This window comes from Capra hircus, assembly GCF_001704415.2.
Source record: "Capra hircus breed San Clemente chromosome X unlocalized genomic scaffold, ASM170441v1, whole genome shotgun sequence".
Classification (NCBI taxonomy): Eukaryota; Metazoa; Chordata; class Mammalia; order Artiodactyla; family Bovidae; genus Capra; species Capra hircus.
This window is the reverse complement of record NW_017189517.1, coordinates 32,960,290-32,982,432: the sequence shown is the minus strand read 5'-3', so window position 1 is coordinate 32,982,432 and position 22,143 is coordinate 32,960,290. Positions and strand designations below refer to the sequence as shown.

Genomic DNA, 22,143 nt, shown 5'->3' with positions numbered 1-22,143 from the left:
ACATTTGAATCAGAGAAGAGTAGCGTATGAGATTTTTTTAAAAACCTCAATACCCAGTTTCATACCATACAATTAAATAAGAATCTCTGGGCAGAGGTCAGTCACTGGCGTTTTATACTGATCACCAAGTGATTCCAAGTGCAGCAAATTGGGACCTACTACCATAAAGCTTTCCCACTTTATAAGCATTTAATCTATATTTAATTTTCCCAGTTACCCTAAGAAGGAGGTGCTCCTAGATCCCCATTTCACAGATGAGGAAATTGAGGTTCAGAAAGGCTCAGTAAGTTGTCAGAGTCTCAGAGCTGTTAACTAGTGAGTCTAGAGTCTGAATATCAGCAGATCAATTTCAGAGTCTGCACATTGAACTTCTATACAATACTGTTTCTCTGGGCTATTTTCCCTGGATCCAGTACCATTCCAACAAATCTGATATGACAACCCCACATCCACTCAGTGAAAATCTACTAGGTACCTACTATGTAAATCTCAGTTTTAGGTACAGTGTGTGACTCTAGGTAGATTCAAGGAAATATGGTTAACTCTTGGTAATTCACGGGGCCTTCTGGATAGCCATAGGTTGTTTGTTGCATTATTTATGTTAAAGCTTAATAAGCAAAAGGCTACCAGAGACAAGACTATTGTTGTACAAAATCAAATGTATTGGACTGTCAAATACAATTGGACAAAGTCAATATGCATTGAGGAAGTGCCTTCCAGAGGAACCGTAGGGTACCACTCTTGAAAGAGGAGGAGGAGGGAACATCTTTTGAAGGATGCTGAGGAGGGTCTAAGGAAGCAGGGATGATTTCTGGGTTGACTGCAGTTTCTGAGACGGGATCAGGAGAAGAGGGGTTGAGTAAGAATTGGGTACTGTCATGAGGCAAGGGTGGCTTAATAATTGGTATTCCTAGTAATACATGAGAATAGCAAAGTGGGTCTGAGCCATCAGTGGCAAGACAGTATCAATAGTAGTAGTCACTCAAAGAAGATGGAGGTCATTATGGCATTTTACAGGTGCTATGTAACCTTGGGAGAAACTGTGTTTTCTGCTAACTTTACAGCTTGAGTTCCTTTGTCTGTTCTCCCAGCCTAATGAATGGCAGTGCTGGGGTCCAGCCCCAGTGGATCCAGGGTGATTCTAAGGGAAGACGGATAGGTGAGGAAAAAAGCTTATTTATTAATATAAGATTAGATTAGGAAGAAATAGTATAGTGGGAAAATTAAGTGGAGAAAAGAGGCTGAATAACTTGGTATACGTGGAAAGCCAATAAAGTTCCAGACAAGGAGCTTGCACCATCTACCTTAGGCCACCGGCGTCCGTTTGAATATTGGAGAGTACCCCGCCTTGGGCTCTCTCTCTTACAGATCTTAGAAGCCAGGATAAGTAAGTATACATGGTGAGCCTCCACGACCCAGATGGGAATTCAGCCGAAAAAGGGGAGAAAAAGAACGACATGGGGAAGCCCAGCATTGGTGCAAGACTCCAAAATCTCCACTTTCAAAATTCAGCTTATATACCCCAAGTTGTACATAAAGAAATAATGGAATATGCAGAGTTATGCAGGGGCAGCAGTCCTGACCCTCATTGAGACAAATAAGGCTTTCTTTTTGCATACCCTTCCGTATTCAAAAGGTCTCAGGTGGTTTACATTATCTTCTGGCCAAGAGGCCTGTTAACATTTTTATGGCTCTCTTCCTGGATAATTGTCTATCAAACCAGAAAACTCCTTTTCCCTAGAAGTGTTTTTTCTTTACTCTGCGTCACCCTCAAAGTACTAAATAAAGTTACATTCCTGTAGAACAAAGGTGCAGTGGGTTATAACAAAGAAAGTACTTAACTCAAAGATCTAATGTTGCTAATACCAGGTCTACTACCTGTTTTTCTATATACCAACTATATCTAAAAATAAAAGATAGAAAAATTTGGCAGCAAGTATTGGCTCAACAAATGAAACCTTTAATCAGTTCTATTCTAATGATTTTGACACACCTTGGAAGCCCCTACATTCCTAGGATGTTTTAAGCTTCCTGTGCCTCCTGGGGTCGGGAGGCCTCAAACAATCACATGCGCAGCTGTATGAGTCCTGCAGGCAGGCTAGAAAGCCATCAGAGGGGTTTTTGGATTGAAACACTCGTATTATGCCCAGGGGATTTACTACCTAAAAGCTCTCATTTTTTCCAGAAAAAGGTTGGGGGGGGGCGGGGGGGGGCAGCCCCCTGTTAATGACAGAAGAATAGATGGAAAGCATAACACAGTAAAGCAGGCAGACTCTGGTTTTGGGGGGTGGATGCTCAGGAAATTCCAGGGGGAACCCCTGAAGCCTGATCGCGTCCTTGTGTTTTGTCAGGCTTCCTTCCTCATGACCTTGTCACGGGTGGGATTCCTCACTCTGGCTCCCGGCATCGCAGGGCTGTTTTTCCTTAGTCCAAGCTGATTTTTCTCTCTTTCAGTCCCAAGCAAGTTTTGACTCTAGAAATTTTGGACTTTTTTCAGAGGGGGTGGGCCTGAGGGGGGAAAAAAGTTGACATTCATATCTACCATGAATAGTTTTGCTGCTTTTCAACTGCGTTGGTGTATTATCTAATGAGAGAGCACATGTAAAACTGGCGACTTCTGAAAAAGGCTTGTATTTCAGTTAGTAGTACTGTATCAATGTCAATTTCACAGATTTTGACAAGGTACTGTGGCTGTGTAAAGTAACATAATACAATGTATCAAAACATTAGGGGAAACTCATTGAAGGATACCTGGGAACCCTCTGTACTATTTCTGCAATTTCTCAAAGTTTAAAACAGTTATAGAAGATGTATAGCAGAATAGGTTTCTGTTGATCATCTTAATAAGACATTTTAAGACTATTCTCTTCCCCGCAAATAATCCAAAATTGGTTGTATTAACGTTTTGTTGTATGTCGCTGAATTGGAATATGGTACCAAGCAGTGATGTCAGTCAACATTCATGTCTACCAGGCACAGGTAATAGTGGGTTATAAACATCAGAATAGTTTGTGCTTCAACAGAGATATTATTTGAGTAGGATTTGGAAATACGCATTAAATATCACCATGTAGGGAAAGAAGGGACTTCCCTGGTGGCTCAGCTGGTAAAGAATCCACCTGCAATGCGGGAGACCCGGGTTTGATCCCTGGGTGGGGAACCCACTGGAGTGGGCAATTCTTGCCTGGAAAATTCCGTGGACAGAGGAGCCTGGCGAGCTATAGTCCACGGGGCCGCAAAGAGTCAGACACGACTGAGTGACTAACACACACACACAGAAACAGGGAAAAGAGAGAGAAAGCTATGATAGGCAGAGGGAAGAGCAGGAGGAAAGGCACAAAAGTGTGAAAGTCAAGGCATATCAGGGAAACAAATATTGGTTTGATGGAGCTGATACTTGGAGTATAAGGGAGGACAGGTGGGAGAAGAACCTGGAAAAGATGAGTTGGAACTGGAGTGTAACTGTCTGGGTATAATTCTCCTCTTTCTGAAATCTAAGACTTTGGATTTTCCTTGGGATACTTACTACACCTCTCTTGTATCCTAGTTACTTGGGTTTGTATTTTTTCTCCCCAACTAGATCCCAAGTTCCTTGAGGAGACAGTCCAAGTTTAGTTCAACTGTGTAGTATCTGTAACACCTAACTGTGTGCCTTGTCATTAGTAGGTGCTAATAAAATTAGATTTGCATGTAGAATATGTCACAGAGGTGCAGTTGATATTCCCTCTCATGAACATCTGGAACCCTAAGATAATGTAGAGAGGTGTTGACCTCCAGGAAAATGAAAGCATCAGGAAGAGAAGCACATAACTCATCGTCCTCAAGCTCCCTTTGTGTCTGGCTTTGGTGACCAGATATGGCCATGCCCTGCCATCTTTGACACATGCCCTCCATTGACCTTTGACCACGCCATGATGGTATCTTTTGAAGAGAGGTAATGCACCTTGCCCATATCAGTTTAATATTCCACTCACACTGCCCTCTGTTCAGCTTCTCTGCCTGCTTGGAGAGATAGGCTTCACCCTTCCACCACCTGTTTGTCAGGTCACTGAATTTGTAGTGGATATAATGGTTTAGATGGGAACTTGTCAATGGTAGGTGAGGAGCTCCTCAAGGAGATTTTTTTTTCCAGGATTGGGCTGACATACACTGTCTGAGGGGATCTCCACTATGCCTATTGATGATTTTTTTTTCCCCTTCACCTCCCAAGAGAAATGTTCTATTGCTCACCACTTTGCTATTGCTCACAAGGGAAGGTTGAATGTGGGGACAGGGCCACTTCTGTTCCTGACAACCTCATTATGTGGTTATCAGGAGCAGACACTGCCCAGGTTGTCACGACAACCAGCAGTGATTCAAAGCTTCCCTGAAAGGTCTGTATCTCTGGCAAATAATCATCCTTTTGCTCTCAGCAGATGCTGAACTGAGCAGCCAATCACAGGTGAGCTGAGAAAGCATGACATCATAGTCCTCATAGTCCACATAGTCCAGCCAGTCCACACACACACACACAAATTAAGGTTTGGTTTTCTGTTTCTCCCCTTGGTTCTTTGTCCCCTAGATTTTGTCCTCCACTTTCTCATTCTCTCTATTTCCCCCTAGTAAAATGGAAAGAGCAATGAGACCAACTTTTCGGATTCAGTTTACTCTGCCATTTGACTTAGGTTTGGACGGCAGTGTGGGGAAGGAATGTATAATGTGATCCACTTAGGAACAAAATCAAACAGAGCATCAGCTCAATTAAATCATGTGGTTTGATATGTAGGACCATGGTAGTGGGGCTAATTAAAACCAAGTCAGAGGAGAAGAACTTCCTAATTCTCATATTAATTCATCCACATCCACTTGCATTTAATTGTCTTCTGCTTTTCCTTCACTAACTCCCTGGTAGAGGGGAGGAGGGCAGAGGCTGTGGGCTTCTGAAACTTGTAGAATGTACAGGGCAGGTCTTTAACAGGTGCTAACTATAGCAAGGGAAGGTGAGGAGAAATACCCCAAAGTCCCAAGGTCCTGCCATACAGGGAGTGTATGTAAATGGGGACTCATTAAGTCTATTCAGGAGGCATGTAGCTCTAAAACCTGTTAAAACCACTCCTGTTCCATTAGCCATTGGATTTCCCTAGTGGCTCAGTGATAAAGAACTCGCCTGCCAATGCAGGAGATGTGGATTCGATCCCTGGGTTGGGAAGATCCCCTGGAGGAGGGCATGTCAACCCACTCCAGTATTCTTGTTTGGAGAATTCCATGGACAGAACAACCTGGCAGGCTACAGTCCATGGGTTCGCAAAAGAGTCGGACGCAACTTAGTGAGTAAAAAGCAATGCCAACTCCATACAAGAGTCCAAGGAAATAGGCAGGACAAGTTTCACAATGGAGAAATCTCAAGCTGAGTGAAATTTGTCTTTCCCAAGGTATCCTGGCCACAGGTTATACTAGAATCTGGGTCTCTTGATGCCCTGTTGAGAACTTTTAAGACCCACGCAAATGGTGTTTTCCTAGCCATGAGCTTCCCTCTTTCCCCAGCCTCTGGTTTTAAGCAATGTTGGATGAGACCTCTGCTCAACAGGCTACCCAGCACATTTCCTCCTACAGGACAGCTGGATCCCCTAATGACTGGAGTGGAAGGCGGGAAAGTTGGGAAGGAGCCCAGTAGGGCCGGACTACAGTGATGGCAATAGATTAGAATGAACAGGCCCAGATGAAAGAAGAGTGGGCAGCAAGCTCCCAGACAATGCCTTGTGCACTAGCTGCCAAGCCAGGTTCTTTTGTATTCAGAGCAGTAGGTTTTGTGTGTGTGTGTGTGTGTGTGTGTGTGTGTGTGTGTGTGTGTGTGTGTTTTCCAAGTGTAGCTGCTATAGCAAAAACCGTGAAGACCAAGAGCCACAGAGACCTAGAGTTGACCACCAGGAATAATTTCTGGCTTTGGGAATTGAGGCAGGGGTGGAGAGGAAGCCAGAAAATCCAGGCTGCTTTTGTTCAGTGGGTTGTACATTTCTGCCCAGCCTCCAGTGCCTGCCCAGGTATGGCTCAGCTTATCCTGGAACATCAGAGCCTTTATTGCCAGGCCTGAACCATTGACCTGGCATTCAGATACCTTTTAGGATAGTAGGGGTGCTTTTGTTTCTTTTGTTTTTTCTTAATTCAAACTAAGCTATATTTTCCCCTTTTAATGTTTCTTACATACAAATACTGTGTATTGTAAAAAATGCAGAAGCATATAAAGAAAACACCATTTCCCCACAACACACACACACACACACACACACACACACACACCCATGTGTTTTCCTTCCCACCTTTTTATTTCCCAGAGTTAACTGTTTTAGCAGTTTGGTGTGTATGTGCTCAGTTGCTTCAGTTGAGTCCAACTCTTTGTGACTCTACGGACTGCAGCCCACCAGGCTCTTCTGTCATGGAATTCTCCAGGCAAGAATACTGGAGTGAGTTGCCATGCCCTCCTCTAGGGGATCTTCCCAACCTGGGATCGAACCTGCATCTCTTGCAACTCCTGCATTGGCAGGCAGGCATCTCCTGACTGCGAGTGGATTCTTTACTGCTGAGCCACCAGGGAAGCTTGGTTTGGTGTGTATAATTCCAACTTAAACACATGCACACACTGTTTTAAACAAAAATAAAATAATAGTATAAGTTCTACAACTTTTTTTTTACTCAATAATGTGTATTTTTACTTCCATACCTAGGTATCAACTTGATTCTTTTTTGCTGATATATAATATTCCACAACATGTATATACTGTGATTTCTTTAACAGTTCCCTTATAAGGATCATTTAGGTTGTCCTTTATGTAAAATTTTTTCATTCTCTCATAAGACTCAGCATTGAACATACTTGAACACATTTTGGCATGTTATTATGAGTATATCTATGGGCAAATTCCTTGAGTTGAAATTGCTTGATCAGGTAGCTTATGCAGTAAAATTTTCCTAAGTATTGCCAACTTCCCCTCGAAAAGGCTGTGCCATTTGACACTGCCATCAGTGGTATATGAGAGTGAGCAATGTTCCCTTTGGGCTTCCCTGGTGGCTCAGTGGTAAAGAAGCTGCCTGACAATGCAGGAGACCCAGGTTCAATCCCTGGGTTGGGAAGATCCCCTGGAGAAGGAAATGGCAATTCACTCCAGGATTCTTGCCTGGGAAATCCCATGGACAGAGGAGCCTGGTGGACTACATACAGTTTATGGGGTTGTGAAAAAGTCAGACATGACTTAGTGACTAAATGACAACAACAATAATGTGCCCTTTAGTTGGGATTTCACTGAGACAGTTTGAAGATACTCAGTTTATGTCTGTTGCTACAAGCCCTATCCCAGAGCCTCTCACTTCTCATGCAAGTCAAAGGGCTGGTCGGGTTGGTGGAACCAAAGGAAAAATACAATTGAAGTTGCCATGTAGGGTGGTAGAAAGAACAGAACTGACAGTGGGAAACCTGGTTTCTAGGATCATCTCTCTGAGGCACTGAACAGAGAGATTGATCTTACTTTCAACCCTTGGATCACCATTCACTCATCTGTGAAATGCAGGTCATAATAATTGCCACAGTACACTGTTGTCGTTGTGAGGATGCACACGAGGAGATATGAAAGTGGTATGTAACCTAGGAGGGAGGATGCACATGCCAAGAGGTTATTATGGCAATGTTGTTGTATCGTTAAATCAATGAGCTTGGGGGAAGGGAGCAGGGGGGAGTGGGAGTTGATGAACACATGAAATCTTCTAAGACACTTCAGTTTCCCTGCAAGGTTCCATGCAGTTATCCTATATTCCTGGAGAACAAACCCCAGCAGCAGTGAAGACTGCTTTATGGTATCAAGATTGATAATAGGGAAAAAAAAGAATGATATTGGTTATCACCCTTTCACTGCAAGACTGAAATCTTTTGTGTTGATTCTGGCTCCTAAGTCCAGTCCTTTTTCTATGACACCACTATGTTTTAATTCGTCAAGCACCTAATAGGATTTTGGCCCTGTGCTAGTTTCTATAATCACCAGAGAGAGAAGAAACACATGCATGAAACATTTAAATAACCGTGTGTGGTAATGGCATAAATAGCTCTGAGTTATAGCTGAGGTATATGGGAGGATTAGGGTGAAATCAAGTACCTTTTAATTACAGTTTAAATCAATAGCCTAGAAGACCCAAGTTAAATCATTAGCCAGGAAAATCCAGTTATACCTTTTTATTATTAAAATGTGTTCTTATTGTTTAAAATAACAGAAAGAAGTGCATTTTACAAATCAGAGATGTAGCATTTAGTAAATGACATTCATTTATATCAGTGATATTTAGATTACTTTTACCATGATGTAAAAACCAAAATCAATGTGATGGGCTCCTCTTTTTTAACCCCAAAGTTAATTAAAAAGATATCTGTGAGATCATTGGAAGCAGAACCATCCTGATTTAAGCCTATTAATCAAGCATTTCAGGAGAAGGGTAATGGGAGTTTTTGCATTAGAAGACAATAACCACACTGAAAACAAAAGCTATTTAAAAATGCCTGATTAAAGAAAATCAAGCTGATATACTCAGATTTTTTTTCAAAGCCAGTATATGTTTTAACAAAATCAGTAATACCACACATCATATTAGAAAAAGCATGGGCTTTGTACTCAGATCTATACATGAATGTCAGATCTATACATAAATGTCAGCTCTGCAAAATTCATGTAATACTCATGTATGCATAAATATATTTTTAATTAAGAAAAATAAAAAGTAAAATGCAAAGTGATCCTTAAAGTTGAGGAGTATGTGGTTTAGTTAGTCTTTGCCTCCTTCTTTCCTGCTCTGTCATAGACTTGAAGGGTCAATGTTATTCTCTTTTCAATTCCCAGTATCATCACAATTTAAAAGGAATTAGTCCATGGGGTGGGAGGTGGGAGGGAGGTTTAAGAGGGAGGGGACATGTGTGTACCTATGGCTGATTCATGTTGATGTTTGGCAAAAACCAACCTAACATTGTAAAGCAATTATCCTCCAATTAAATGTAAAAGGAAGTTAATACCCACCAATAAAATAAAATAAAATGAATTAATCCAAAGAGTCATCTCAGTCTCCAAGTTCCTCAGATGTTGTCTCTGGTGAGTTTAGGGGCCTGGTGTGTGACTTTTCCTAAAAGGACCCTTGCAGATATATTAGTTCATTCTTGACTTTGAAGCTTCTTTTGTTGACTTCATGCTGAAATGATTGCTGGATGTTATGTACATGTTGAGAAAATTGGATAAAAGTGCACTGGAGAGGATTAGACCCATCTTGACCATTTAAGTATGTGAAGACAAACATCTTTATAAAAAGAAGTTTGAAAGTGAAGAGGAAAAATCACGCATAATTCTACTTCTTTAACCCAACTATTATAATTTGATGTTCATCTCTGATTTTTTTTTTTTGCTGGCATATTTTGCATCATTATAATTTGAATGTACTTATTATTTTGCACTTTTGGTCATTTTTGATGACAGCTTACTAGCTTCTTGCTAGGCTTTACTCTAATTTACATAACCTAGCCAAATTATTCTAATTGACATAATCTAATGTACATAATCTAGGAAGGATAGATTTTGGAGTAACAAAACCTGATATTTGAAGTTAGATTTTAGAAGGCTTTTGACATCGGCAAAATTTTGAACTTTTCCTTAAAGACAAGCGATGCCATGAAGTGTTTCAGTGAAAGAATGGACAGAGACAGCCACATCTTAACGATTGTTAGTATAATCACATACACACACACACACACACACACACACGGGATTCCAGTCCTTGGGGTCTCAAAGAGTGCAACACAACTGAAGCGACTTAGCACAGCACAGCACATATTCAGTTCAGTTCAGTCGTTCATTCGTGTCCGACTCTTTGCGACCCCATGAATCGCAGCACGCCAGGCCTCCCTGTCTGATCGCCAACCCCCGGAGTTCACTCAGACTCATGTCCATCGAGTCAGTGACACCATCAAGCTATCTCATCCTCTGTCGTCCCCTTCTCTTCCTGCCCCCAATCCCTCCCAGCATCAGAGTCTTATACACCTATATATTTGAAGTGGATTAATAGTTCTCTTTTTGTATAATGCTTTAAGAAAAAACCACATCTGTTTCATGTGTAGAAGCGTGTTTTTCCTATCTAGATTGTCATCTCTTTGCATCCCACTGCCATATCTGCCTCTCAGTTTACTGTGGATTCAGGACACTCCATCAGGGTAACCTGCTTGCCTGACAGGTGGTCTCCCAAATCCATAGCATTTCCCCCCAGTAAAGAGTGATTGTGTAGCTGCACAGACTTCCTCCCTGAAAATGTACCTGAAATGCCAGTATTCTTGCGGGCAGCAGCTGAAGAAGCTATACTCAATAGCCCCCCTCCTCTACCTCTGTCAGGTGCACCTCCTTCTCTAGGGCCCCACCTCTGTCTAGACAACCCTGACAGTGTAGAAGTTTCCATCTCCTTTTCCTTTCCTTCTCCCTGTTCCCTCCCCTTCATTTTTTTTTTCCTCCCAGGCGCTTCCTGCCTGGAAACAAAAGATTGGTCCCCAGTAGCCCACTCAGGGTGATTTTAGTTTTCTGCTGCCTCTCTGATTGGCCTCCGCGCGGTGCAGAGCCCGGGTGACGTCATAGCGGAGAAGGGCGAGGGAGCGGTTGCCGAGCTGGGCTCGACCGCGGACGGGCAGCTGTGGGCAGCGGACAGTGTGGGGTCTCGCGCGGGGGGCTCCAGCTTTCCCCTGCCCGAAACGAGTGTGCAGGAGCGGGAGGAGAGCCGGGGGAGGGTGGTGGGGAGCGGGCCGAGCCCGGGCTGCGGCTGCGGCCGCGGGGCTGCGGCGCCCCAGCCCCGCCAGCCAGCCCCAGCGCTCGGAGGGAGAGGCAAGGTCTGGACGGGGTGGCTGGACCAGTGGCAGGTAAATCCCACGATGGATGGCACCCGGCTCGCTCTGGGGAAGGGGGTGGCGGCTGGGCTCTGCTTTTAAGGCGGCCGGGCCGATTTTCTACCTGCTCGGACCCTCCTCCCGCTGTCGCGGAGCCCTGGCCTCGAGTCCCCTACGTTGCCTCCCCCGGAGCCCTGACACCCGGCGCGCACTGTGCACGATCCCGGCTCGCGATCGCGGACAAGTGGGTGTGTCGGGGCCATTCCCGGAGGCCCAGGGCCCCTTCGCTGGGTCAAGTCCTAGACTCGCTTGCTGGGGCCTGGGCCGCTTGAGGCAAAATCCGCCCCCAGAGCTACGTCAGGGTGTAGGTCTTATACCATCTTCCCGCCTCCCTCCCCAGACACTGGAGCAGCGACAGCAGCGCTACCCCCCACCCCCCCCAAGGGGAGGGGGTGTGGCCGCGGCCCGGCAAGTCCGGGGGAGGAGGAACAGCCAGACAGAAGCACAGAGAAAAAGTGACGATTTTCTTAAATGGAGGCCTTTACCCCTTTCTTTTTCTTCCTCCCCCACCCCGTTTTTGGTGGGGTGGAGGAAGGCAATCAGAGCAGACCTCCTTTCTTCTCCTGTGGTGACTAGAATGATGCAATAATGTCCCTAGAAAGCCCAGGGTCCCTCAGTTGGCCTCTGTCTTTGTCTGGGGAGCAGGGTCACCAGGTCCACTGCCCCTGTTCCCAGTCCCCCTCAGCTTGCCGGGCCCTTGCCCTCAGTTTGCGAACTGGCTTTGCCAAGATACCTGCCATACTTTGGGAGGGGGGAACCTGGACCTTTCTGATTCTTGCTCTGGTAGGCTCTCCTTCCCCAGGTGGTGGTGGAGGGGTGGGGTGGGGGAGCGGAGGGAGGGCGGTGCCTGAAGGGAGGGAGCCAGAGGCCCCACTTGTTTTGTTTTGTTTTTTGGTCCCACCTTCAGAATCTAGTGGCACACTCTGGACTTGAGGGTTCTGGGCTGTGGTCTGTAGAAGCCAAGGAGAGAAGGGTGAGTGGCTTGGCTTTGGGAAGTATGAAGGGGGCGGCTGCAGTGCTATTTTTAAAAACTGGTTTTCAGCAGGGAAGCCTTTAGCCATGTTAGTCTTGCTCCCCCCATGGTTTTGCAGACTCAAATCCAGGCCAACTGTATGGCTGGCTGAGGTGTTGGAACAGAAGGAGGTCCATTCCTGTTGGTGACAACACTGTGCCCCTGTTCTGGGATGACCGAGGTATAAAGGTCAGTGCGGTTTTCACTAGGCCATCTGCAAAGTTATAATTGGGCAGGTCTGTTATTTGGTTCTTGAGGCCTCTCAAGACACCTTTGGGCAAAGGGGCTTAATATGGTAATAGACGATTAACAGGCCCAGGCTTGGATAGAGTCATGTCAGCCTCTGTTTCTCGATACAGATATCATACCCTCCTCCCCCATGAAAGAGGCAAAATAGCCAGAGACTGGGACATATGTGGCTAAAAGCTGACAGCTGCGAGATCTTGAGGGCAGGAGGACCTTGGGATGTCAAGGGAAAGGCCCTCCAAGCCTCCAGGCAGGCAAGTGGGCCTTGTAGGAGAGACCTAACAGAAAAAGGGGGTTCGCCTGTGATAGGGGTACAAGCATGGAGCCACAACATCCTAAGGACGTTCCAAGTAGCTGACTAGCTGACCATTCCCACAGGTAGCAGATTTTTAGAGTTGGAGGCAGAAATGGAGTATAGAGCAAGCCAGCTTGCTGAGGTCTTTGAGGGGAGGGGAGCAGATAGACTTGAGGAGAGAGGGAATTGAAGGATAACTGCAGGGCTTGGGAGGTGCTACTCCCATCAGAGACTGTCACTACGAGGTCAGAGGCTGAGCTACTGTGAAGTCAAAGTGGGTAGCCAAGGCAAAAACAAACAAACAAACAAACAAACAAATCAGGTCTAGAAATCAGATAGAGTAGGTGGGAGGTGGGTAAGGTCAGTGGAGTAGGTAGGAATAAAACCATAGAGAGAAAGAAGAAGGAAAAGGCAGCGTTTTCCCAGGAGCCCAAAGGCCCTGATTTCCCTGGTGAACTAGAGGAAATTTTGCTGCTGAGGCACCTGTGGCTTAGCCCAGACTTAAGGGGACAATTTCTGCGTAGCTGGGGAATCAAAAGCATTCTACCCAGGTAAGCTGCCTTCAGGAGCTGATAGCTTTGGTCGAGGGAAGAAGAAATTTGATGATGAGCAGGGTACCCTCTACAACTGGCTCTTCCTCCGGGTTAAGGAGAAGGGAGTGGGGGGCCGGGGCTCCAGAAGGGACTGAGGGAGCTTCTAACATAGCCCAGAAGGTAGGTTGACTGGTTGTACATGGGGTGGGCCAGGGCTGGGCCTGGGGCCCCTGCTCAGGGGATGGGGGTATGTATCCGCCCATGCTCAAAAAGAAAGCCCTCCTTCCCAGGGGCCCATGGGACCCTGTGCAGGCCAGGGATGGTGAAAACCACTGCCTAGAAGGTAAGTGAAGCTGCTGAGGCATCTAGAGTTCAGCTTAAGCTCCCCTGTTGTTCCCCGCAACCTCACCACCTGCTGGAGGCCAGGTGGTTGCCTCTACAGGGACTGGGGTTGGGGGGGAGGGCGGAACTCGGCTGCCAGCTCAGCACTAGGCACTACTCGGCTTCTCCAGCAGGGGGCGGGCAAGGGCAAGCCTTCAGGCACCAGGGACCCGAGTCCTCCATTTCAGGTGTGAAGCCTGAGCCTCCGATCAAGTGACAGGCTGGCACACATTTCAAGTCTGCTTTAGGGGTACCAGATGAACCTTCGGGTCTTGCAGTCTGTTTCCATTTCCTCTCAGAATGTGTTGCTTCCTCTCGTGCCCCGCTTCCTTGAGAAGGTATTTGCATTTATCTCCGTGGGCTTCCCTTGTGGCTCATCTGGTAAAGAATCCTCCTGCAGTGTGGGAGACTTGGGTTTGATCCCTGGGTTGGGGAGATCCCCTGAAGAAGGGAAAGGCTAACCACCCCTGTATTCTGGGCTGGAGAATTCCGTGGACTATATAGTCCATGGGATTGCAGAGTCAGACATGACAGAGGGACTTTCACTTTCCATGGTGATTACTGGAGTCACTAATATAGCCTAACCCGGAGTTTAATTGGAAATGTTAATCAATGCAATGGATCCGTGTCTCCTTTGCACAGTTGGCCAGTTCTCTGCAGGTTGGGGCGATCTGCATGGCACCCGGGGGGATGCGAGGAAGGGCAAGATGGCAGAGCCACAGCTGGCTATGCTGGCAGAAAGCTTAATGAAGGAAGCAGAGCTTGAAGGCTAGAAAGAAAGGAACAGGTTCCTGGTGGGGAATAGAAACCAGGATAAGGCCTGGGTGCCTGATCACTGAAGTGAAATAGGACAATCCTGGAGACCACACAGTGGAGATGGAGGCCAGGGTTTTGCCTTCAGGTGGGAGGACCCTGGATTTGGAGAAGGAAGGGGGTTTTTTGGTGGTTGTTTTGTTTTCTGTGCATGCCATGTGGCATGTGGGATCTTAGTTTCCCGACCAGGGATTGAACTTGTGCCCCTGCCCTGGAAGGCGAAGTCATAACCACTAGACCACCATGAAAGTCCAAAGAAGGAAGTTTTAAAGGGAAAAATAGCTGGAGTGGAACCAACCATGGGAGTCCAAAAGTCAGTGTTCTGATCTGAGTGTTTCTTTCCCTTCTCTGGGCCTCAAGTTTCCTTGTCTTTCAAATGACTGGGGTGAACTAGGTGGTTCCTAAGATAGTAGTAACATTTTAGGAAGGGGGTCCATTTGTTCTTCTTTTCTTTTTTTTTTTATTTTATTTTTATTTTTTATTTTTTTTTAATTTTTAATTTTTTATTTTTTTTAAATTTTAAAATCTTTAATTCTTACATGCGTTCCCAAACATGAACCCCCTCCCACCTCCCTCCCCATAACACCTCTCTGGGTCATCCCCATGCACCAGCTACAAGCATGCTGTATCCTGCATCAGACATAGACTGGCGATTCAATTCTTACATGATAGTATACATGTTAGAATGTCATTCTCCCAAATCATCCCACCCTCTCCCTCTCCCTCTGAGTCCAAAAGTCCATTATACACATCTGTGTCTCTTTCCCTGTCTTGCATACAGGGTCGTCATTGCCATCTTCCTAAATTCCATATATATGTGTTAGTATACTGTATTGGTGTTTTTCTTTCTGGCTTACTTCACTCTGTATAATCGGCTCCAGTTTCATCCATCTCATCAGAACTGATTCAAATGAATTCTTTTTAACGGCTGAGTAATACTCCATTGTATATATGTACCACAGCTTTCTTATCCATTCATCTGGGTAATGAAAAAAAGTTTCACTCAAGGAGAGCCCCTTCCCCTCAATTTACACCTTTTAAATCATACTTTTGGGCATTCCTCTAATTTAGAGGAAGACAGTACAAAACAAGCCCACAACCACTACACACATTTCATCTCTCTCAGCAGTGTGCCCTTACTTTTATTTAAAATGAATGGGAAGGGAGTGGGATGGGGGGAGATGCCCACGTGTAGAATCTCCCCCTGTAACCAAGACCCTGATGGCTCAGATGGTAAAGAACGTGCCTGCGATGCAGGAGACTGTGTCTGATCCTGGGTCGGTAAGATCCCCTGGAGAAGGAAATGGCTACCTACTCCAATATTTTTGCCTGGAGAATTCCATGGACAGAGGAGCCTGGTGGGCTACAGTCCATGGGGTTGCAAAGAGCTGGACACAACTGAGCGACTAACACTTTTTACTTTTCACTTCAACCAAGCCCCTAAAAAGCACTATGGGGAATCTCACCCAGATCTTATACCCTGGGGTGGAGGCAGATACCCAATAGTCACCCTGACTCAAGTCATTCTGAGAACAGAAGGGCTTGGGGTGAAGGTGAAGGAAGGGCCTGGCTTAGGGTCTGTATCTTTTTCCTTCTGTCTTCCTCCATCCTGCTCTCTCTCTGAGCCAGGTGGACTTTTTGGATTTCTATACTCTTAAGAGACATTGCCCCTAACAATCAGCACAATTGCACCCCCTAGTGACCTCAATGGGAATGCCTTTGACAGAGCTCCCCTTATACCTGGGGTGTCAGTGTTTAACCTGCTCTGCGACTGTTAACTCCCTGTGGAGAAGGGGTCCAGTACTTCCAACAGCCCAAAGGAAAAAACTCAGGCGGCTGCAGCTTCCTGCAGGCCCATCTGGGGTTGGGAGTTAAGAGAGGAAGCCATCCCACCCCCAGTGCCCAATTTCCTTTTTTGGGCCTGAAAAAGGTTCTGGAACATTCCCAGCTATCTTCAGTGCTGGACCAGGCACCTACCATGGGAGGGGGCTGCTCTGTAGTAGAGAGAGTGGTTGTTCACAGATTCCCTCCCCCACCAAAGAGGTGTCAACCCTAATCCAGATGCTGGCAGGAAGATGGCAGCAAGGCTGGGGTCTTGGTAGGCACACGAGGGCTCCACTGATCTCTACCTCTGCCTCCAGTAGGAGGCTGAGCCACAGGTGCACACACAAGCAGCATTAACACACAAGAAGATGCACACAATGTGGCATAGACATATGATACACAATACAGATTAGACCCAGGCACCCCACAGCACAGAATAGATAGAATACACATGCAACACAGTGCAGGCCCAGGGCACATACACAATATGGTGCTGACCTGATATACATATGCAATACGATACAAACACAACTTCACACCACACACAGGACATGGTAGAGGCACACAAATATGTGGTACTGGATGCAGTTCAGACATACCCGACCCCATTTGTGTGCACACACAGGACACCCCCACTCCCGACTTGCAACACTGACCTCCAGACGGGTGGGAGGAGTGTGGCCACTAGGTGGAGCTCTGTGTCCTGCTCTTGCTGCTGCTTCTGCCTTGGCTCCAGCTGTGCAGTCGGCTCAAAGCTGGCTGCCCCGGAGTTAACAAGCAGCTAAAGGGAAGTGGAGGTCTGCCTAAGGAAAGCTCTTGATCCGGCACACAAACCTGGAGCTGCTTGGTTAGTACTGGCTGGTGCACTTGCCCCCTCCCCTCCTCCAGGTCCTCTAGTGTGCCTCCCCACTAGAGGGTGGGCAGGGGACTTACTGCGGCCATTCTTCTTGAGCCCTCTCAGGAGTTTTGGCAGCCCTCCTGCCTTTGCCCCCATCCCATGCCCTTGTAGGATGGTCTCACGCAGCGGGGGAGGGGGCAGCATACTGCTCAGCAGTGCAGTGGGTCGGATTTGGAAAGACTGCCTGGAGTGTGCATGTGGGACGCGCCCAGGGAATGCCAGGGCCCCCAGGGAACAGACGTGCTTGGGAGGCTTGCCAGCAGCAACTGGCATTCCTGGGGGATGGCTTGGTCCTTTTATTCTAGAAGAGGGGAATTGGGAATGACGGGGCTTTTCCTGGCTCCCGAGGCTTCAATTTTACTGTCTCTACCCATCCATCCATCTATCCATCCATGTGTTCAGATTAGGACCCTCTGTGTGTGCTAGCTTGTATCTGACTCTGTTGGAAGTTAGTCCATAGGTGCTGCTCTTCTTTGAGGACAAAGACTGTGGAGAAGAGGGGGTCAGGGAAGGAAGGAGAAGGATTGGAGAGCTTGGGGTCCTATCAAGGAAACAGTCTCCTCCTTGAGAGGCTGAAGTGATTGTGAGGAAAGGGAGGGGTTAAACAGACCCTGTCTTCTTTGTGGTTGGGCATGGAAACCTCTTGGGGGAAGCTAGGATAAATTGTAACCTCCTAAAAAGCCCTGGATGTATTCACCCAAAGAAATCTGGAGAAGACTAGGGAAGACATCCCTGTGGCAGAGGTTAGAGGAAAGTTCCAAATAGAATTAGAGGCTGAGGCCCTCGGCAGCTGTGAGATGATAGCAAGTTAGGGAAGCTCAAAGTGCTCTGCCCACCAACTCAGTGAGGGACACTGTTGAGAAGAGAAATGGAAATGATGGTGGAGACTTGGAGGTTAAGGATGAAATAAACTGAACAGCTGAGTCTTGAGGCAGCTCAGGTGTCACCAGAGCCAAACCTGCATTTGCCATCATCTCATGGCTTCCTCCTATCCACTAGATGACACCATCTCCTGAAATATGCAAATATTTCACATCTGTCATATTTGACTGAGTGCTCTCAGCACTTACCCAAGCTGCTGAGGGTAGTCCACTCACTAGCAAGCAGTTCCAGAGTGGTGAAGGGATAGCCGTTCTCAACTTGAAACTCCCAGTTCAGTGTCCTGTCTGGACTCTGATGTTCCTGGGCTTTTTTATACTTCTTGACTCTGACTCTCTGCCTTCTTAAGGGATTTTCTGTAGTGTGTGTGTGTGTGTGTGTGTGTGTGTGTGTGTGTGTGTGTGTGTGTGATGTTTGGGGGAGATGGATGGAGCAGGAGCAGGTGGGGAAAGAGGTTCCCACTCCCCCACAATGCTTTTCTTGGCAGGTTTCCCCCAAGAGAGAGCAGCTGAGTCCTTGCACCCTGTGACAGCTGCTGTTCCCAGCCCTGAGCCCATCGGAGGTCCTGCAGCAGTGGCGGTGTGAGGTGAGTAATGGATTCCAGGGCAGGAAGTTAGGGATCTCCGAATTCAGGTAAATGCCACCTTTCCACCAGAGCTCCTGCCATCAAAGACCCTACTTTCTAGGGGCTTATACCATTGCCCTTGGTTTCCCATCTCTGACATGAAAATGACAGCTTCAGCCTACATCCTGGAGTAGGAAAAATAAGCTAACAGTCATTGCCAAGTCCTTTGCAAATGTCAAGCGCCATCTAGGAGCTTTAGTATAACACAGGCACACATACCATCAAGCTGTCATTTCCTTTCCTCTTGCTTTCCTGATAGTGAAGTCGACAAATTCACCAATTCTTTCCTGTCATTTCTACTGCCCCATAACCTTCATGTTACCTTCCTATTCAAAGCATACCCCTATCCTGACCATCCCAGTTTCGGGGTCTGGCAGGCTTAACTTAAACTTTCCAGAACCTTCCCTCTGTCTTCCCACCCAGCCAGGGGGTGTGTCCTTCCCCAACTCTCCAACAACACCTGAGTCCATAGCATGTAGTGTAGCCCTTGTTGCTCTGCTGCCTTAACTAACCCTTGCATGGTTTCTAGCATATTTCTCTTGGCAGGTAAACTAGACTGAAGCTCTTCAGGAGTAGGGACCAAATTTCACAGTTCTCTAGTCTCACTCAAGTGTCTGACAGTTCCCTATCAGCTTTTCCGTTTGAGCCTCTCTCTCTTCCTGTCCACTTCTTTCAGATTTCTTGGCCTGCCTCTCTGATCTGTGTCTTGTCCTCTCAGGCGGCCATGACAGCTTCTTCCTCTGTCGTCTCCTCCATCTGGCCTTCTGTTGCTATATGCTACAGTCTAGCTATCTGTTTGTATCTTACTGTCCCTCTGTCTGACTGGTCTTCTGTCTCTTTGTCAGTTGCAGAGATGTCTCTCATATTGCCCAGGGCAAAATCAGACAAGCAAAAGACAAATAAAATACCCCATGAGAAAAGCAAACAGACTCAAATAAGAAACAAGGAATATGCAGTGCAGTTCTCTTTCACACTGAGCCTGTCCTGGGCCTACAGGACAGAGAACTGCAGCTCAGAGGCAGGTGTTTCTGTGATGCCTTCTCATGGAGAGGGAAGCTCCAGACTTTTGGCCATGAAATTGAAGGTGTGAAATTACAGCCTTGTCGATATCAATGCATTCAGCTTTCCAGAGATGCCCTGGCAGGGGATCCTCTATAGAGCTGGAGCAACAGAAAGTAACTAGAACTGGCTAAAACAAGAAGCATGCCCCTGGGTCTCTCCTGGGTGTTCAATGACAGCCACAATAATAACTTATATTTATTGAGTACCTACTGTTGCCAGCATTATGCTAGGTGTTTTTATTTGCATGAGACCGTTTGATCCTACAGTAACTCTGCAAGGTAGGTTTGTTTTTGTTTTTGTTTTCTGATAGTTGCTGTTTTTGTTTCTGATTTTAAAAAAAAAAAGTGATACGAGCATGAGGTAGGTATTTTTATCATCTCTCTTCCCCATGAGAAGATAGAGGTTGAGAGCGGCTAAGGCACTTGCATGTAACTCGACATATATTGTGATTTGGGGGGGAGACATTTCCTGAAGTGTGTCTCAGCATCTTATTTTGGAGCCCTCCACTGTTCACATATATACATATGCATGCACACACAAAACATGCACACTGACACACTCTTGTACATTGACATGATATTTACCTCCCTGGCTCACACTCACTGTACACACCAGACACATTTATAGCAATGATCACCCTTAACCCCTCACACTTGTACATGGTCATATTTCCAGACACGCTATGTACCAGTACATTCCTACTGCCATACACTGATACATACATTTATTTATTTTATTTTTATTTTTATATATTTGATGCACTGTATCTTAACTTTTAAAATTTTTGGCCCACCACATGACATCTTAATTCTCTGAGCAGGGACCAAACCAGTGCCCCCTGCAGTGGAAGCATGGAGTCCTAACCACTGGACTGCCAGGAAAGTCCCCATACTCATATTCACCTTTTCATACTGACACACACCCATGCTCACGTTCTCATACACTCACGCATTGATGTTCCTTCTTACGTTCTTACACTCCCAGTCATACCTACAGACTCACATCCACACAGATGATATAGTCACCCTTAACTCCCAAATTCCTACACAATCACACACACTTTGTGTACAGATACAGGTTGACATTCCTCTGCCTGTTTCTCATGCAGTCCACACACACACTCAGTTTCATATACTGTAACACATTTGCACTGTCATCACTATTTCCTCCTTACAGTTACACATTTACACATCTCATAACTCACCAGGACACACACATGTGTATACATGCTCATATGTTCACATTTATACATGCTCACACCGTAAACACAATCTCACCTATTTAAACTCTTGTTTTTGTACAGTCTGGATTACATTCTCTTCCACTCATGTACTCAGTGCTGACACAATCACTGTAACTGAGTCACATTTGCATGTAATCACACTTACACATGGCAACACTCTTTTTGACATAGATTCACAATAGTGCAAAATAGTGACCCACACTCTAATGTACACACCCACATAAAACCTTCCCAAACTCTTATGTATACACATAGACTGATTTTTACCACATTCACACACTTTCTTACTTCTCATGCACACATACATACACATTGTGACACACTCAATTGTGTTCATGATCACAACTGTCAGTCCCCCGCCCCATTTGCCATTGTTCTCTTCTCAGCCTCAGCTAAAAGGAAGAGAGTTGCTCTTAGGCAGGTGCCAATGGGACTGGATCTTTCTGGCAGAAAGTAGGGAGATTTATTTCTAGGATAAAAAAGAAGCAACTCAAATCCTAGATCCAGTTTTACATCCTTTTGCCATAGATTCCTTTTGCAGAAATCATCTCTAATAGGCAGAACCCTAGCCAGTCCTTTCCAGAGAGGTTAGAATTTAGATGGTTTGTTTGTCTTTTCCAAGTTTATGGCTTAACTTGCCACTTCATTTCCCTCCCAAGGGGAGATGAAGGTGAGGCGTGCATTTCTTTAAGCACTGTTAGTGGTTTCCTATGCAAATGCAGGTGTCTGCTTTTATGTTTATGATCTGGAATTGCCTGCTGATTAGACACGTGGAAAGGGCAGTCATGCTTCCAAGCAGGTACCTCTCATCCAGCCAGGTCTGCTTTTCCCCTGTTTACTCTGGATTGTGGTATTCAAGGAGGAGAAAGAGAAGGTTAATGAGCTAGCTGGATAATAAAATGCATTTCTATTGTGAGTGTGCACGTGCATATATAGACTGCACTGGAATTTCAACAGCTGTTAAAAAGTCAAGTCAACAGAGGAAATTTCTCAGTAGGCGGGGGTAAAGACAAGCTGTAGAAACTTGCTTGCACTCCAGACAGACTGTAGATTTCCTTGCAGAGGGTGAGAAAAAAACCCAGGAGTGAACCAGTAGATCAGGAGCCTGGTGCTGGAGCTGTGAGCCAGGCTAGTCTGCACCAGCGCCCTGTAGAAGGCTCCCTGGTCCGTGGCTGCCCCTGCTGGAGTCTCCCTGGAGGAAAAATCATGCAAAATATGACCGTGCTGCCATGTGATGTATTTTCTGGCACACAATAGGGAAGAGTCTGTACTCTGGGATAACAGCTCCCCACCACCCTGCCATGCACACCCATCATGAGACTGAGAATGTCTTTAATAGTAGAGACCACATCACTTTACCTATTTTGGATTCTCAGTGCCTGGCATAATGCCAGACTCAGAGCAG

The 22,143-nt window shown here is 46.1% G+C and overlaps 1 protein-coding gene across 4 annotated transcripts in view; it reads left to right on the top strand.

Moving 5' to 3' along the window:
- Positions 1-10,641: 10,641 nt before the first annotated feature.
- PAK3 (p21 (RAC1) activated kinase 3) overlaps positions 10,642-22,143 on the top strand; it is a 127,832-nt gene continuing 116,330 nt past the window's right edge. For 2 of the 4 annotated variants that reach the window (XM_018044122.1, XM_018044119.1), the window contains exons 1-3: positions 10,642-10,900; positions 12,019-12,128; positions 18,296-18,394. The gene's annotated coding sequence lies outside the window, so the exon portion shown is untranslated. Of the gene's footprint in view, positions 10,901-11,834; positions 11,901-12,018; positions 12,129-18,295; positions 18,395-22,143 lie in introns of all 4 variants that reach the window. The other 2 variants (XM_018044120.1, XM_018044121.1) reach the window with 2 other exon arrangements.